Source organism: Chiloscyllium plagiosum, chromosome 11 (assembly GCF_004010195.1).
Source record: "Chiloscyllium plagiosum isolate BGI_BamShark_2017 chromosome 11, ASM401019v2, whole genome shotgun sequence".
In the NCBI taxonomy this organism is placed as follows: Eukaryota; Metazoa; Chordata; class Chondrichthyes; order Orectolobiformes; family Hemiscylliidae; genus Chiloscyllium; species Chiloscyllium plagiosum.
In genome coordinates this window covers 73,379,779-73,397,661 of record NC_057720.1, presented here as the reverse complement: position 1 = coordinate 73,397,661, position 17,883 = coordinate 73,379,779, and positions in this window count along the sequence as shown.

Genomic DNA, 17,883 nt, shown 5'->3' with positions numbered 1-17,883 from the left:
CAGCACCACCTTCCTAACCTGCAATCTTCTTCCTGACCTCTCCGCCCCCACCCCCACTCCGGCCTATCACCCTCACCTTATCACCCTCACCTTGACCTCCTTCCACCTATCGCATTTCCAACACCCCTCCCCCAAGTCCCTCCTCCCTATCTTTTATCTTAGCCTGCTTGGCACACTTTCCTCATTCCTGAAGAAGGACTCATGCCCGAAAGGTGGATGCTGCCTGACCTGCTGCACTTTTCCAGCAACACATTTTCAGCTCTGATCTCCAGCATCTGCAGTCCTCACTTTCTCCTGGGTTGGGAGAGTCCAGAACTGGAGGGCATAGGTTTAGGTGAGAGGGGAAATGTATAAAAGAGACCTAAGGGGCAACTTTTTCACACAGAGGGTAGTATGTCTATGGAATGAGCTGCCAAAGGAAGTGGTGGCAGCATCTGCAGTCCTCACTTTCTCCTGGGTTGGGAGAGTCCAGAACTGGAGGGCATAGGTTTAGGTGAGAGGGGAAATGTATAAAAGAGACCTAAGGGACAACTTTTTCACACAGAGGGTAGTATGACTATGGAATGAGCTGCCAAAGGAAGTGGTGGAGGCTGGTACAATTGCAAAAGTTAAAAGACATTTGGATGGGTATATGAATAGGAAGGGTTTGGAGGGATATGGGTCAGGTGCTGGCAGGTGGGGCTAGATTGGGTTGGGATAGCTGGTTGACATGGACGGATTGGACTGAAGGGTCTATTTCCATGCTGTACATCTCTATGACTCCATGACTCTATTCAGAAGCTGCGTTCAGAAACTCCAACAACAAAGTGCACATTGAACAGGCATGTCTGTGGAAAACATATGAACATACTGCAAAAGTACAGAAACCAACGAGTAAGAAGAACATCTACATGCTACGAAAAGAGGCATGAGAAACACCCAGACTCACAATCCACAGAGGAGCTGCGATTAATCATATTGGTCTTTACTGGTGACACCAATCGATACTGAGTCACTGCATTTTCCAAAAAGATCAGAAAGTGTTGGTGAGGAATTACACCAATGATGAGGAAGTGGGTACCAGCCATCATTATATTGCTGACTCGACCGGTCCCCTACACTGTATTGATGAGAGAAATCACGTGGATCAACTCTTGGCAACCGCAATGAATGAGCTAGAGATAACATTAGTTGAAGGTCCACTAATAAGTGCCAAATAAAGACCTGGATGGACCTGAGGACAGAGCAGTAAATGGAGCATCTGAGCAAGACAATGTGCAAACTTCGAAATATTCAGTTGTCTCAGAAAAACAAATGACAGAAGATGTTCCTAGTACACTTAACACATCTGAGGTTAAATGCAACAGGAAGTATAAACAGACACCTGAGGTGTGCCAACAGCTAAATAGGAATCAATATCCTCCAGAATCCCTTGTCTACCGGTGATGACTGATTGCATACACAATTGTGAATATTATGGATGTTTTCATTGCAGGAATCTCTGACATAAAAAGGGAGGGATGCTGTTGTATTTGTGTAGATATGGTGGACTGTCAATTTAAGAGTCTGGTCACCTGGCCTAATGATGACATCACCAGCCATTTTGGGCAGAAATCAGCTTCGTCTCACCTCACCTCCTATGGAGTAAATATCTCCAGAACAAAGTTCCTGCTGTTTATCACTTCAGCTTCCTGGTCCTTCTTGGAATGTAATATTCTCCCAATTTGTGATTTCTTGATGCTTTATTTGTTCTCAGCAAGAACCACATTTATTGCCCATTCCCAGAATCAGTTTATTACATACACAAGTCCTAAACTACTTTAAGCTTAAAATGCTTCATAACATTGACCACAAAGTGTATTATTCTAACAGCAATGACAATGGAAACAGAAATATCAAAATTTCTTTATTTGCAAATATACATGAGCAAAAGCACAATAAGAAACCAATAATGTAACTAAAACATATAACTTGCAATAAGCCTATTCACCTGCATTTAAAATACTTTTCAATAAAACTATGTTTTCTTAATTAACATAAAAGAAAAAAAAGCAATACAAGAACAATTACACACTTGCTAACCAGAAAGTACAATTCAACCTGAGAAATCTTAAAACATTTTATTTTGTGAATGTGGGCAGCATAGTCCCAAGATGATGCCCACAAACAATAAGCTGTAAAATTATTCACTTTCAATGTGCATTGCGCTTAATGAAGACCACATTTCTGAAAGCATTGTTGTTTACAATTTGTTGCTTTTTTTACAATTCATTCTTGATGGTATTTTGGAGGCAAAAAAAAAGTCAATTCCCAAGCAATTTGTGTCCAGCAGACACAAAAAGAGACACAACATTACATCTTCAATAGGGAAAGCCAACTGAATGTGATCTTGGATGATGATAGTTACAGATCCTGGTGGTATAAATGTCCTTTACATGAATAATGTTCCTTGATATAAGTTTGGAAATGCTTTATTTCTCAAATGACCACTAACATCATCAGGATAATCTTTTATCATAAGCTTCGTGCTTTCACACAGATATTTTTTCCTGAAGTGTCTAAACCAACCAAGACCAAAAAATATTTTGCATCATTATCATCTTTTTTTGTTCTTCAAGTTGGTGTCAAATGCAAAAGTTTAAACAATTTAACTCAAAACTTTTCTCTTGGAGAAAATATTTCCTCATCATTAGGTCTAATACCATCATTAAGTGCTATTTTTCTCATGTGTTTCATTTTATTCACATATTTGTCATCTGCATCAAGCAGGTTTTGTTTTGCTTTGCTTTGAATTCAATTTCATCAGAATCTTCTTGGGTTCCTTTCAAACAGTGGAAGATTTGTGAGTAGAGTTTTGTACAAGTGATAAGGATGCATCCTGTGGGGCCTTGCTGGATTTGTGCAAATGGTCTAACAAAAAAATTTCAAAGATCTAAAATGATCACAGAATCAATAACCTCCATTTCCTCCTGCAGAATCCAAGCTGTTTTCCTTCTAATACTTTTTTTTTACCAGTATGAAGATAAACAACAGCATTATTTATTGAACTATTTGCTGATCTATGGCTGGAGTAGTTTCTGCATGTGTCTCCCTACCAAGTGAAGTCAAAATGACAAAAAGCTGCTTTGGTGCCATTCCACATAGTTAAGAGAAGGGGTTGAGTAACCAGTTTAAGAAATATGAGCTGAGTTTGTGCTTTCTTTAAGAGTGAAATGAAGAGATATTAGCTAAAGAAGATTACATCAGAAATTTGCAAAAACACAAACCAATTATGCCAGTTGAAGAAGGAGCTTTAGCATCGAAACGGGGATTTTCTAAAAATGCTGAACCCCTCTTCCTTTTATTTGTAATAAGATAATTTCAAACAGTTCTTGCATACTGTGATATAGATTGTGGCTTTTTTTGGTGTCATAAATGTTAATGTTCTTTGCAAAAACTATATCAATAATGTCTTGTTGCTATGTCCTGTGACTGACCTCAATGATAAATTAAAACAAAATAAAACTTATGGTCTATCAAGACAGGTTCACTATATGATTTGACTGGTCTATCCTGTCATCAGATGTTGTCATGACATTGTTCTCTTCTCTTACTGAAGGTAACTTTGTTTTCATTGCTGAAGTCAGCCAGCCCCCAGGTGGCTGTACATTGGCAAGTATGCTTTTCTAATTCAGGGAATTTGGAAAGAAATCAATGGACAAGCCATCATCGGCTGACACCGATCTTGCAGGAACAATTTGTTTATCAATCTGGTGTAAAGTGATCAATCTGCAACATCCTGCGAGTATGAAGGCTTCCCACATTTGCTGCTTCCAGATTATTTTATAGAAACGGATCAACGTAGTAATAAGCTATTTGAAGCCAAGGACATTCCCGTGATGTGGCAAGACAAACTTTACATGCTTCACCTGAAAGTTAGTCCATATTCTGCTAATGTGCTCCAACTACAGTAAGACATTCAAGTATGTGCCTCCAGTACTCTGCACATTTCTCATCTGATCCTCCAGATCTTAATCTCATGTTAGCTCACTAAGTTTCATCTAATATGTCAGCAAAGCTGTTCCGTGATCCTCAGAGTTCTGATGATTTTGGATTCTAACAAAACCTTTGTTCATCATTAACCCCATCATAGTTGATGCTGCTGATGATGTTGCTGACTGTAGGAGAGGACACAAGGCATTCTTGATAGTATTTTTCACTATTAACTTTTGGAAATGAACTCTTTGCACAAAATCAATTTTGGTTTTTGAACGACTACTTCAATTTCTGAAATGGACCAGAAAACAGTCAACAATGTTGACACTCTGAGTAACCTTTCTGAATCCAGAATGAACGTCATCCTGTGCCAAGTTTACCCAGAGACCATGATCATGGTCTTTGTGCACCTGTTGTCTTCACCTAGAATGATAGACTCTGGATCGTCCATCAGTTAGTCACATTCACATCATTGATAGTCAAAGAGGTAGATGCTTGTGGGTTGTTGTGGGTTTGGCTAGTTCTCTTCAATATGAGATCCCTCCTTTATTACAGTGAAGTAGCTGTCAAAGTTCAGTAATTGTTTGTGCTGCCCTTCAGGCTGCTACTTAGCTTTTCACTTCTGACATTCACTGTCAAAAGATCTGTTCATTTCAACAGTTTCTCTGTAATAATGGGAGAAATAAACTCCAGAGAAATCCTTTGAACTCAGTCCTTTATGTTTATACATAAAGTAGAAATAAAAGAACACAGTATGACAAACTTATAATTAAACATCACATGTGGAGCCAGGAGTGTGCCTGTTGATCAAATATTCTGGAAAATCAAGAGGCCATATTAATTAATGTAAAGGGGCACACTATTGAGATGCAGGAGGTATATGCATCATACACTGTTATACTATATGTACAGCATAAATGGCTTAAATAATGATGCAACTTTGCCTTAAACAAAACGTCTGAGCAGCGAGCCTTCTGAATCACACCCTCACCTGCTCAGACATCGAGATAGATCGTGGTATTTGTGGAGGAATTGCTTCGAAATTTAATCAACTCTTGATATTTCATGTAGCCATTTGGTTGAACAAGTATACTTGCATTGAAATAGATAAGTTTTAAAAGCAATTAATAATAGGACAGAATAACACAGTAAACTTTGCCGGATTTGAGGTATGTAATTTTTGCTGGTTTATCGAGAATGACAGTTCGTAGGGTGCTAGTTAAAACAAAGTTTGCTGTACTTGCATTTCGATAAATATATATAGTTCATGGGTTTTGAGGTAAGAAGGGGGTGCTTTTCACAATTTATATGCTTTTAGAAAACAAATTTATTATTTGAAAATAAAGAGTTAAACTTCAAAACTACTTTAATATTTATAATTATCTCAATAAAACAATGCAAGCGACTTGTATGAGAGAGGGAAATATATAAATGGATTATGTGACTGTCAAAGGTCAGAGAAAGGGTGGCTCTGGATTGTTTCTGACTCACATTGTGATCCACTTCATCAGTGTGAGACAAAGGTGTCTAGGAGTGCAAATACTGCATTTCAAAGAGGGCTTTTTATTAGTATTTAACATTGGTGGCTGTGTGGAATGCTCTGCCCCAGAGGGCAGTGGAGGCCCAGTCTCTGGTTTCAGTTAAGAAAGAGTTGGATAGAGCTGTCAAGGATAGTGGAATCAAGGGTTATGGAGATAAGGCAGGAACAGGATACTGATTAAGGATGATCAGCCATGATCATATTGAATGGTGGTGCAGGCTCGAAGGGCAGAATGGCCTACTCCTGCACCTCTTGTCTATTGTTTAAGAATGACTATACAATACAGTACTTGCATTACTATATAAATATATATTTATAATATCAGAATGCAAGCGTGTATGAATGTAGTTTTGGTTGCCAACAGGTAGCTGTTTGGTACTAGTTGAATTTAGACCAATTATTGATGGCACAGGCCTTCTGCCTACCAACAGTTCTGTGATTGTCTATCAGGTAGCTGAACAGCTTGGAAATGTGAATGTTTGGGAGAAGTCATTCAATCTCCACAAGGACAGGAATTGTTTCTTTTCTTTGCAGTAAAACCTGCTCAAGCCTGAAGACAGTAATTTTACCTTTCCACAGCAGTTGCTTTAAGCTATGGCTCAGAACCTTTAAGCCAGAGACTTTCTAAAAGATGAAACAACCATTCTGTAGCTTCTGCAAGCAAATAGAGTTATAGAGATGTACATATAGCATGGAAACAGACTCTTCGATCCTACTCGCCCAGACCGACCAGATACCCCAACCCAATCTAGTCCCGCCTGCCAGCACCCAGCCATATCCCTCCAAAACCTTCCTATTCATATACCCATCCAAATGCCTCATAAATGTTGCAATTGTACCAGCCTCCACCACTTCCTCTGGCAGCTCATTCCATATACATACCACTCTCTGTGTGAAGAAGTTGCCCCTTAGGTCTCTTTTATATCTTTCTCCTTTCACCCTAAACCTATGCCCTCTAGTTCTGGACTCCCTGACCCCAGGGAAAAGACTTTGCCTATTTACCCTATTCATGCCCCTCATAATTTTGGAAACCTCCATAAGGTCACCCCTCAGCCTCTGACGCTCCAGGGAAAACAGCCCCAGCCTGTTCAGCCTCTCCCTGTTGCTCAAATCTTCCAACCCTGGCAACATTCTTGTAAGTCCTTTCTGAACCCTTTCAAGTTTCACAACATCTTTCCCATTGGAAGGAGACCAGAATTGCACGCAATATTCCAACAGTGGTCTAACCAATGTCCTGTGGAGAAGCAGAACCTAGGACCATCACATCCTGACCATGCCAGTGAACCCAGTGAACAGGTTCCATGGAACTGTCTTCCCTGTCTTACCATCACCCCTTTCTTTTTTTTTCCTGTCTACATCTGCCTGTATGTTTGTAATGAGAGAGAAGTCCCATGAGCTGGCAAGACTATGGCGACTTTGCCTTTGTGGGGGATTTTATGGCAGGATTAGAGTTTTAACTCTTGGAATTATATGTCAGTGGTTCATAATTGTTTATCTGTGGTACTTTGCAATCTCGGTGGGCCAAAGGGCCTCTTCTAGCGCTGTGCTGCTTTCTGTTGTTTGTTTATGTTCTATTTATTTGTTATAAATCATGATTGTTGTTAATGCAGAAACCTGGTACAGAATTTCTGTCAACAGAAAAACATACGAAAAAGGAAAGGACAGTAGGCCACTCAGCACTTTGAGTCTGGTCCACTATTCAATAAGATCATGGCTGATGATATTAACCTCAACTCTACATTCCTGTATATCCTTGATAATCATTCATCCTCTTGATGATCATGAATCTATCAACCTCTGACTTAAAAGGTATTTAAAGGTTCTGGTTTGACTGCCTTTTGACGAAGGGAAATCTGAATCGCAAACCTCCGAGAGAAAAGAGAAAGTCTCCTCATTACTGTCTTAAGGGTGACCCCCGAACTTTTAAACTGTGCCCTTCTAGTTCTGTCACCCTGGGCCTGTAAGACAGATATTTTAAGGAATTTTGCATGCTTTTAGAAAATCTTTACTATTTGTGATGAATCCAGGAATAGTGGATCTTGATTTCCAAAGCATGACCTGAGTGTAGTATAGGAGAAAGTGAGGACTGCAGATGCTGGAGATCAGAGCTGAAAATGTGTTGCTGGAAAAGCGCAGCAGGTCAGGCAGCATCCGAGGAACAGGAGAATCGACGTTTCGGGCATAAGCCCTTCTTCAGGAAGGGCTTCCTGAAGAAGGGCTTATGTCCGAAATGTTGATTCTCTTGTTCCTTGGATGCTGCCTGACCTGCTGCACTTTTCCAGCAACACATTTTCAGCTCTTTGTGTAGTATAGCAACATGTTCATGCTGAAAATCATGAGGGGACTGAAAAGTAAACAAATAGGACAAGCATAAGATGCCTCACCTCTGTCAGATCTCAACCAAAGTTTAAATTATAATCAAATGCCTCAAGGTGTGGTCAACAATTTGCTTGGCTTTTTCATGGCTGATTGGAAGTGCCCAGTGTGCATTCAAGAGTTCAAACCTTCTCATTTTTCCACAACAAAAACAAGTTCCTGGTGAAACTAAGCAGGTCTGGCAGCCAACATGGGGAGAAAGCAAAGTTAATGTTTCCAGTCCGGTGACCTTTCATCAGAACCGATAATAACTCTGAATGAGTGGTATTTAGGCTGAAGACGAGGTTGGGGTGGATGGAGGGTGGAGATGAATGAATAGGTAGAGACGAAGCCCAGAGAGAGAGGGAGAAAGAGAGAGAGAGAGAGAGAGAGATGAAAGGAGTAGGTAAATGAGGGGATTAGTGATAGTAAGTGAGAATGGGCAGGCTTTCTGTCATTTGGCACATGACTGTGTTCCATAACTAACACTTCTGTCTCAGGCCTGCTGCAGCATTCTCGCCAGCCTCAGCCTAAGCTCAAAGAGCAACCTCTGATTTTCTGCTTGTGATCCCTGCAGCCTCTAGCACTTAACATCCAGTTCAGTAACTTCAAAGCCTGATTCTGTCATTCCAACTTTATTATCCACCCCCACACCCAGCTCCTGTCATAACATGGGCTGCTTTCAGCACAGCCTGTCCATTCTCTCCTACTCTCAGCTCTCATTATCACTTATTCAGCTACTCTTCTGCACTGGCTTACTATTAATCATCTCATCGTTTACCCAACCATTTCATACCTCTCTCACTCTCTTTGCCCTGTCTCAATGTATCCACTCACTTCCACCCCTATACATCACTCCTCAACCTCATCTTCAACACACACACACATATATATATATAATCACCTTTCTCTAGCTGCTATTAGTTCAGTTCTGTGACACCAGACTCGAAACATTAACTCTGCCTTCTCCCCACAGATGCTACCAGACCTGCAGAGTTTTGCCAATAATTTTTGTTTTAGTTTCAGATTTCAACCATCTGCAGTTCTTTGTTTGATTTTACTTTTTCACTTTTGCTGAAGGGCATTTGGACCCATTTGATATTTCCTGTTCTAATCGGCATCCATCTGCCATCGCTTAGCTCAACCATTTAATTGGTGCTTTGAATGCTATCTGTCTTTTTATGTTTATCATCTGGCCACATGGCTTCTAGTGATTAGGAAATCCTATCATGTTAAGACAATCAGCCTTTTCCATTTTCCATACAAATCATGTGAACAGTAGAGGTGCAATGATGTGTGTTATGAGTCCCACAGGAATTCCTGCTTTTACTTCATCTAGCTGCAAGGACAACGTTCTGGTTATACAAAATATCACTTAGTTATTGGTGCTAACCCGACACAATTACACTGCAGGTTTAAATTAATAGCAGGCAGGTCATCAACAAGAGAAATGAATAGCAGACAGCAAATTGATTAGCTGAAATGATACAAAATTGTGCGCCCACTGCCAAACCAAGAGATATCGATGTCGGCATTTTGTCTCAAAACTGTCAGTTAGTTACTCTAAAAGGCTTCACAATTGTCTATATGTGCCTGTTTAAAGAGTATAAAGTAATACAAAAGTGTGGAATGCAAAAAGCTAATTGTCCCAATCAGCCTATTTCCTGCTTTGTGTCATGTGTAATCTGCACTTTTATGTCTTCTTTTTAACTTGTCTAAATCTCTAGAGACAGGCAATTAATCAGGTGAAATGTTAACACTGTCCAATTTCAACGGATGATATTGCCACATTCCGAATAATGTGCCTCAAACAATTGAACCATCTATAGATAACTTTAACATCCGAAATATCAACCCCATTTCTAGCTAGATAATTACTAACACTTTCTAAACTGGTAATTAATGTAGCACAGAGGTCTAGTCTGTCTCTCAGTGTGCAACTTCAATCTATGCCATTGTTGATATTAAGGTGATTTTGGGACGTTGGAAACAGCTAAATCAATTTTGTTTTTGGAATGAACTTTTTGAAGAGCTATAGTGCAGTTACATGGTTCTGGAGGTATAGCTCTCAAGATTAAAGGTGTGTTACAAGCATATCTGCAACACAAGATGTCAAATATAGTAAAGAACACATATATACTTCACAATCAAGAATTCTCACTTTTGAGTCTTAACTTCAATCTTCTCCAAATAATAGAAGGTGTTGAACTACTTATGCTGAGAAATAACTGATTGAGCAATAGTCTGTCATGCCACAGTGATTCAAAAAATGGCTAGTCACTGAACCACAGATCAAGAAAATGCTAACCAGTGAAAAAATAGTGAAGGACCAGTTGACATAAGATTTCTGAGACTCATTGTGGAACCCAAGAACAAGACAGAATCCACTAATTATGTTTCCATTTTGGATACTGCTTAACGCGATCGGTCTTTGGAGGATTTTAGTGGGAGGCAAGCTTGTGGCAATGTAAGTGGGGGGTGGTGAAGAATATAAGAAGGGTAAGCAATTCAATAGGGGAATGAAAAGCCATTTGTGTAGCTGTAAACATGACTCCAGGACGATATATTGTCTCCCCGGTGCCAGGGTCAAGGATGTCACAGATCAGCTGCAGCACATTCTTTTGAGGGAAGGTGAAGAGTCAGGTGCCGCGATCCACATTGGCACCAGTGACATGGGTACAAAGTGGGATGGGTCCTGAAAGTAGAACTTAGGGAGCTGGATAACAGACTGAAAAGCGGGAATTCCAAAGCAGTAACATCAGGAGAGCTCCCAGTACCAAGTGCAGCATGAAAATAGGACGATTGAGTGAATGATCACATGATTCAGGGCTTTATATTTCTAGGGCATTTGGACTGGATCTAGGGCTTGCACAAGGAGGATTAGATTAGATTAGATTCCCTACAGAGTGGAAACAGGCCGTTCGGCCCAACAAGTCCACATTGACCCTCCAGATAGCAACCCATCTCCCTCTGATTAATGCACCTAACACTATGGGCAATTTAACATGGCCAATTCACCTGACCTGCTCATCTTTGGACTGTGCGAGGAAACCGGAGCACCCAGAGGAAACCCACGCAGACACAGGGAGAATGTGCAAACTCCACACAGACAGTCACCTGAGGCTGTGATTGAACCTGGGATCCTGGTGCTGTGAGGCAGCAGTGCTAACCACTGAGCCACCGGGGATGGACTATATCTTGTCAGGAATGGGGCAAATATCATTGTGGGAGATTAGTGCCATTGAGGAGGATTTAAATTAACATTTCTGGGGATGGGCTTCTAAGAGGCAAATCAGATAAAACAAAATTAAAGTACTCATGAAAAGTATAAAAGCTGTAAGTGTCAGTGGAAAGCAGTAGAAACAAATCCTAGAATAAATAATAGTGTTAAAAAGGCAGAATTAAAATAGCTTTATCTGAATCTAGGTAGCATTCACAATGAGACAGGTGAATTGATGACTTTGGTAGAACTTAAAATATCTGGTTTAATTCCCATCATGGAGATGTGACAGAATGGTGACCAAGACTGGGAACTGCTTTTGAAAGGATATTTGTGATTGTGGACGGATGGACAGAAAGGAAAAATGAGTGGGGCAGTTATAAATGAACAGGATCATTGTATTAATGAGAGAGGACCTCTGGGGATAAACAAAATGTAGAATCTGCTTTAGTGGAGCTGAGAAACAGCAAGAGACAGGAGAGATTGCTATGAGTGACCTAAAGGCCAACACACTGCAACAATAATGTGGGGTTATCATATAAATCAGGAAATTAGAGATGCATGTAATCAAGGGGAATACAATAAAAGGTGACTTCAATTTACATAGAGACCGGGTAAATCTAATGAGTACCAATGTTGTGGAAGAAGAATTCCAGGAATGTGTTCAGGATATTTTCCTGGAACAATTTGTTGGGGAACTAACTGGAACAAAGGTTATTTTAGATCTGGTATTATTCACAACAAAAGAGCTAATCAATAATATTGTTGTAAAATAGCGTTCAGGGAATAGTTATTATAGTATGACAGAATTTGCCATTAAGTCAAAAAATTGTGGTTCAGTCTGAAACTAGGACCTTTAATCCAAACAAAGGCAATGATGGAGGTATGAGGAGTAAGTTGGATATGATAGGTTGAAATAATAATGTAGCCTGTGATTACTTCTGTTTCACAGAGTTGTCTATCGTCAATCGTCAAAGGCTGAAGACATGGTCAAGTCTGTTTGTGACTAGTATTTGCACCCCACACAGTTGGAAACTCCATGCTTTTCCCATGCACTGTGACACAATTACAAATGACTTCAACCTGGACTCAGCAAGTTTGAATTTGCCCCTTGATGGTCCTCCTCTTCATCAGGTGTCAAACCCACCCATTGGGATGGTAAACAAATAATGGTTCTACACACTCTGATTGTGGTTGCAGTCATTTTCCATTCCTAGTTCATATTTAGGAGATTTGAGAATATGAAAGGTAACACCACTGCAGCTCAGCCTGGCCTAACCACCTCAAGCGGATGACCTACCAGGCCGGACAGCACCCAGACTGATCACAGATAATGCCCTTGACCACCTGTACCAGGACCCTGTCACAGATGCCAATGTCCCTTCGGCATTCAAGACATGGCATTTGGTTGAAGCACATGCACTTGCTGCCATGTACACTGTTAGCACATGCTGCAGGTGTGACATTGAGATAGCATAATGTTGTTCAGCCAGTTCTGCTCTAACATGTGTTTCTTCAACCCAAATTGGCTTTAATGCAAATGAAGAAATTAGACCCTTATTTGCTACAACTCAGTTCCGGTCCTATTTGTTAAAATGGCACAGCTATTGCGCGATTTTCTTATAAATGCTGGATTGCACGAGAATGGAACTAAAGTGTTATATCAGAACCAACTGTACAGCAACATATCCATCTCCTTGACTGATGACTGCTAGCAAACATGACAAGGCATCTGGCCTTGTGTCAGATTTAAACAGCAAGGGAAGACATCAGCACCGTGAGCTTTAAAGACATGGATAGGGCACAGAACAATCAAAGACAAGGCAGAATTGCTGTGAGAGTTGAAGTAGGCACAAGTAAATGAGCACTAAGAGACCAAGTGAGCAAGTCTGAGATAGCAGGAGACAGTGAGGTCTGCAGATGCTGGAGATCAAAGTTGAGAGTGTGTTGCTGGAAAAGCACAGCAGGTCAGGTAGCATCTGATTAGATTAGTTTAGATTACTTACAGTGTGGAAACAGGCCCTTCGGCCCAACAAGTCCACACCGCCCCGCCGAAGCGCAACCCACCCATACCCCTACATTTACCCTTTACCTAACACTACGGGCAATTTAGCATGGCCAATTCACCTGACCTGCACATCTTTGGACTGTGGGAGGAAACCGGAGCACCCGGAGGAAACCCACGCAGACACGGGGAGAACGTGCAAACTCCACACAGTCAGTCGCCTGAGGCGGGAATTGAACCCGGGTCTCTGGCACTGTGCTAACCACTGTGCCACCGTGCCACCCCCTGAGGATCTGAGGATCAGGAAAATCATTTCCTGATGAAGGGCTCCAGCCCGAAACATTAGGTTTCCTGTTCCTTGGATGTTGCCTGACCTGCTGTGCTTTTCCAGCAACAAACACTCAATCTGAGGTAGTCTCTAGCCTGAATCATGAACTAGTTGCCAGTCTCTATGCAGAAAGCATCCTGCAGCAGCAGTTTCAGTTTCCCACCATCCCAAAATCCTGGAACAAACCCTTCCCAACAGCAATGTAAGAATACCTTCACTGCATAGACTGTAGTGGTTCACCACCACCTTATCAAAGGAAATTGGAGATGGGCAATAAATACTGGCCGCACCAGCAATGCTCATGTCCTATGAGTGAACTAAATGTAAATTATCAAAAATGCTTTTGGTAATCAAGCTGGTGTTTGAACAGTTCAATTATTGATGTACAGTGAATTGAGACATTGAAGCATTTAGCTGATCCGTGAACACAGCAGTTGATACTTTGTTCTGATTTCTCCCGCACTGACTCGGAATAACGCTTTTAACTTGTAGTAACCCTGTGCTGTGCATTGCTAATGTATCCCATATCTGGTCTTGTCTTTCATTGGAATTGAAGTATTAATATAGCAGCGAAACTTCATCGCAGCACCCTTCACAATCAATGATCACATGCTGTTATCTACTCGGCTAAAACAAAAAAGATCAAATATTTCTTCTCCAACTCACTCCATCAGCCACGTGTATATTGTATTGGAATCTTTCATACACCTCTGAAACCAGTCTCTGTCTCAAATTGTAACAAATAGATTGCAAAGTTATCCAGAATCCTGTTGAAACTCCATAGCATATGAGTCCACATGGCACATATTTAATTCTGCTTTCAAAAACCTGTATCCAACACCCACTATTAGTTAGGCATGATTTAAAGGCCACAAAATCCATTTATTTGTGCTGTGTGTGCTGTTTCAAATTGCCTGCATGCATAAGTTTGGTTCATGCTGCACCAAATGACATTCGTACATGTCATTTCTGCAGACACTTGTACCAGCAATGTGCAGAGTAATCACATTGTGATGTCAGTCAGCTTGTTACACTAATTTGATTATAGCAATGTAATTTTCAATGCTTCAGCTATTGCCCTCTCTTAACCTCACATACCTGAATTTGTCTTAAGCAGCAAGGATGATTCTCCCACCAAACCTATTTAAAATGATCATTAAACACCTTCAGGCTAGTTGCTGGTTTGTTCCTATGAGAATAGAATTATTTGGAGGCTTCTATTTACTATTAAATTTGGTAAAGGGCTGTGGTGATGGATTTGTTTTGCAGTTAAGAGTTTTACTCAGATATTTGCACTCTATGATAGGTATATTATTCCCCTTGGCCTGCAATGTGATAGAGAGAATGAGCACTGATATCATAGAGGAGAGAGCAGGAATAAGGGGTGAATGCACCTAGCAGGAAGTTATTCTATTTAGGATCTTCTATGATTTTCCAATCTCGACCCCAATGTGGAAAAACGTATGCAATGACATTGTTCTACTGATGATCCTGTACATTTGCCACCTTTTGCAGAGTGTTCTGCAGCTTCAGAGTTGTGGGAGCAGTGGTTGTAAAGCGAGACTGTGCTGATGAATCTCTCATGTTGTACTCCCATGTTTTCAGGCTGGAGCTGGTGACGTCTCCACATCTTGCTATTCTCCGTCCACTATTGTTTACGTGAGATGACTGATGAACTATGCGAAGAGAAGAGAATATATTGCAGTTTCTAATGTATTCTTCCTTTCCAGAGAGAAGCAGGGAAAGCGAGTATCTTGAATTTTCCAAGATATTGACTTTCCAATGGTGCAGGGACAGACCCCACATGCAACTTGAGAGATGGAGCACAATTGCAAGGGTTTCGGCGTCCTCACTGTGGCGAAGGTGTGCAATAACGACCCAGAGAACCCCGTTCTAATCTGATTGACTGTACCTGAGGTGGGTGTACCTGTGCTGGTGCTGACTATTGATGCAGTGAATGACAATGAATGTTCAGCAGAGTAACTAAAAGAACAAACCTCTTTTGCACATTTAAAAAACATAATAAGCTCAAACATACATTAGAATCTTTATTGAATAACACTCCCTAAATAGCCTCTCTCAGATTAAAATGTGCTGTAATGCTTTGCTATAAAGTATAGAATGGAGTACATGTGGAAGGAGGAAGAATAATGAGAAAAAAGATGTCCTGATATTCAACTTTGATGGAGCCTCAGCTTTATTGTGGGTAACCCGATGCTCTTGAACTCCATCACATTCAGGAGTGGCATGAGCAGAATACCTAAAGGAGGGAGAGGCTCTGGTCTAACCCCTCCACTCAATTCTGCAAACAGAGAAATAGAACTGATATATTGAAGGTTTGCACAACATATAGATGAATTATGAAGCAATGACTATTTTGCAGCCAGCTTGGCAGTTTATGCAGGTTAGTTTGTAATAAGTTTGCGTTATGCAGTTTGTTATTCATTGTGACTGTATTACCATTTTCTCAGCACAGTTAGGTGAGGACATTAGGTGCCAGCCTTGCAAACAGCACATGCATACCTAGAATGAGTAGAGATATTACGGACTTGTGACAGTAACACAATGTGGATGTGATAATCCCTGCCCAGCTTCAGTACATTATGCATGGTAAAATTGAAAAGAGCTGTTTTGTCAGCATGGACCAGGATGAGAAAAGAATGTTGAAAGCCTGTATTTTTTGGCAAGCCATTGCTATAAGGCAATATTTTCTTACCTTTCTCTTATTGATGTACTCAGATTTTGAAAAATCCCCATTTTAGAGTCATAGAGATGTACAGCATGGAAACAAGCCCTTCGGTCCAACTCGTCCATGCCAACCAGATATCCCAACCCAATCTAGTGCCCCTTACCAGCACCCAGCCCATATCCCTCCAAACCCTTCCTATTCATAGACCCATCCAAATGTCTCTTAAATGTTGCAATTGTACCAGCCTCTACCACTTCCTCTGGCAGCTCATGCCATACACGTACAATCCTCTGCGTGAAAAAGTTGCCCCGTGGGTCTCTTTTATATCTTTCCCCTCTCACCCTAAACCTATGCTGTCACGTTCTGGACTCCCCCACCCCAGGGAAAAGACTTTGTCTATTTACCCTATCCATGCCCTCATAATTTTGTAAACCTCTATAAGGTCACCCCTCAGCCTCCGATGCTCCACATGATCTCCCAACTCCTGTACTCAATACTCTGACCAATAAAGGAAAGCATACCACACGCCTTCTTCACTATCCTAGGACCTTACCATGAAGTGTATAAGTCCTGCTAAGATTTGCTCTCCCAAAATGTAGCACCTTGCATTTATCTGAATTAAACTCCATCTGCCACATCTCAGCCCATTGGCCCATCTGGTCAAGATCCTGTTGTAATCATGACTTCTGTAGTTTTGAACTGCTATCCATTCTGATATTCACTTTTTGCTAAATGCCCTGCATAATCTTTTCACAAGGAAGTTGCCTGGGGCTGCCAGAGAGGATGAATCTCTTTTGCAATATCTCTGCCCCAAATATCTCCTCTTATATTCCAATATTGAAGTTTTCACCTTTTCAAACCCAGAAAAATACCTTTACTTTTAAAACCTGTTTTTCTAATTGACCTGTTCAGCAATGTTAAGATACATTCCTGGAGTAGGTGAGTCTTGAACCCAGGTCTCTCAGACCAAGGGGGAGGGACACATTTAAATGCATGTTCAATGAATGCAGCTGTGTGTTATTTTTCAATACCCTTCTGACATTCAACTCCCACAGGTAAAGACATTCTGGACGAATGAATTAATCTTGGGAAGTTCTGCAAAATCAATTTGATGCATTTTCAGCAGGTGTTAAGCTCTCCAATCCAGTGTCACTGCAGTTCAGTTCTTTAGTATAATCCAATTATGTGTTTTGTCACAGAAACCTTCAACAACATGGCCACAAACTCAGATTCGGTTCATGCAGACATTTTAAAAAAAAATGTTTTTCTTAAACTCAGAGAGGGTAGATTTTCATTACCTTTTCATCATAGAATCCCTACAATGTGGAAACAGGTCATTTTGGTCCAACAAGTCCACGTCAACCCTCTGAAGAGTAACCCACCCAGACCCATTTCCCTAACCTACACATCCTTGGACACTAAGGGCAATTTAGCATGGCCAATTCACTTAACCTGCACATCTTTGGATTGTGTGAGGAAACCCACACAAATAAGGAGGCAATGTGCAAACTCCACAGATAGTCAGCCGAGGCTGGGATTGAACCTGGCTCCTGGTGTTGTGAGGCAACAGTGCTAACCACTGAGCCACCGTGCCGCACAGTCCAAGATACTGTAGACATTACTATTGACCAGAAACTAACCTGAAATAATCATATAAATATTGTGGCTGAAAGAGAAGTCAAAAGCTAGGAATCCTGCAGTGAGTAACTTCTTGTCTCCCCCAAAGCCTGTCCACCTTTTTAAAGGCACAATTCAGGAGTGTAATGGAAAACTGTGCACTTGTCTGGATGAG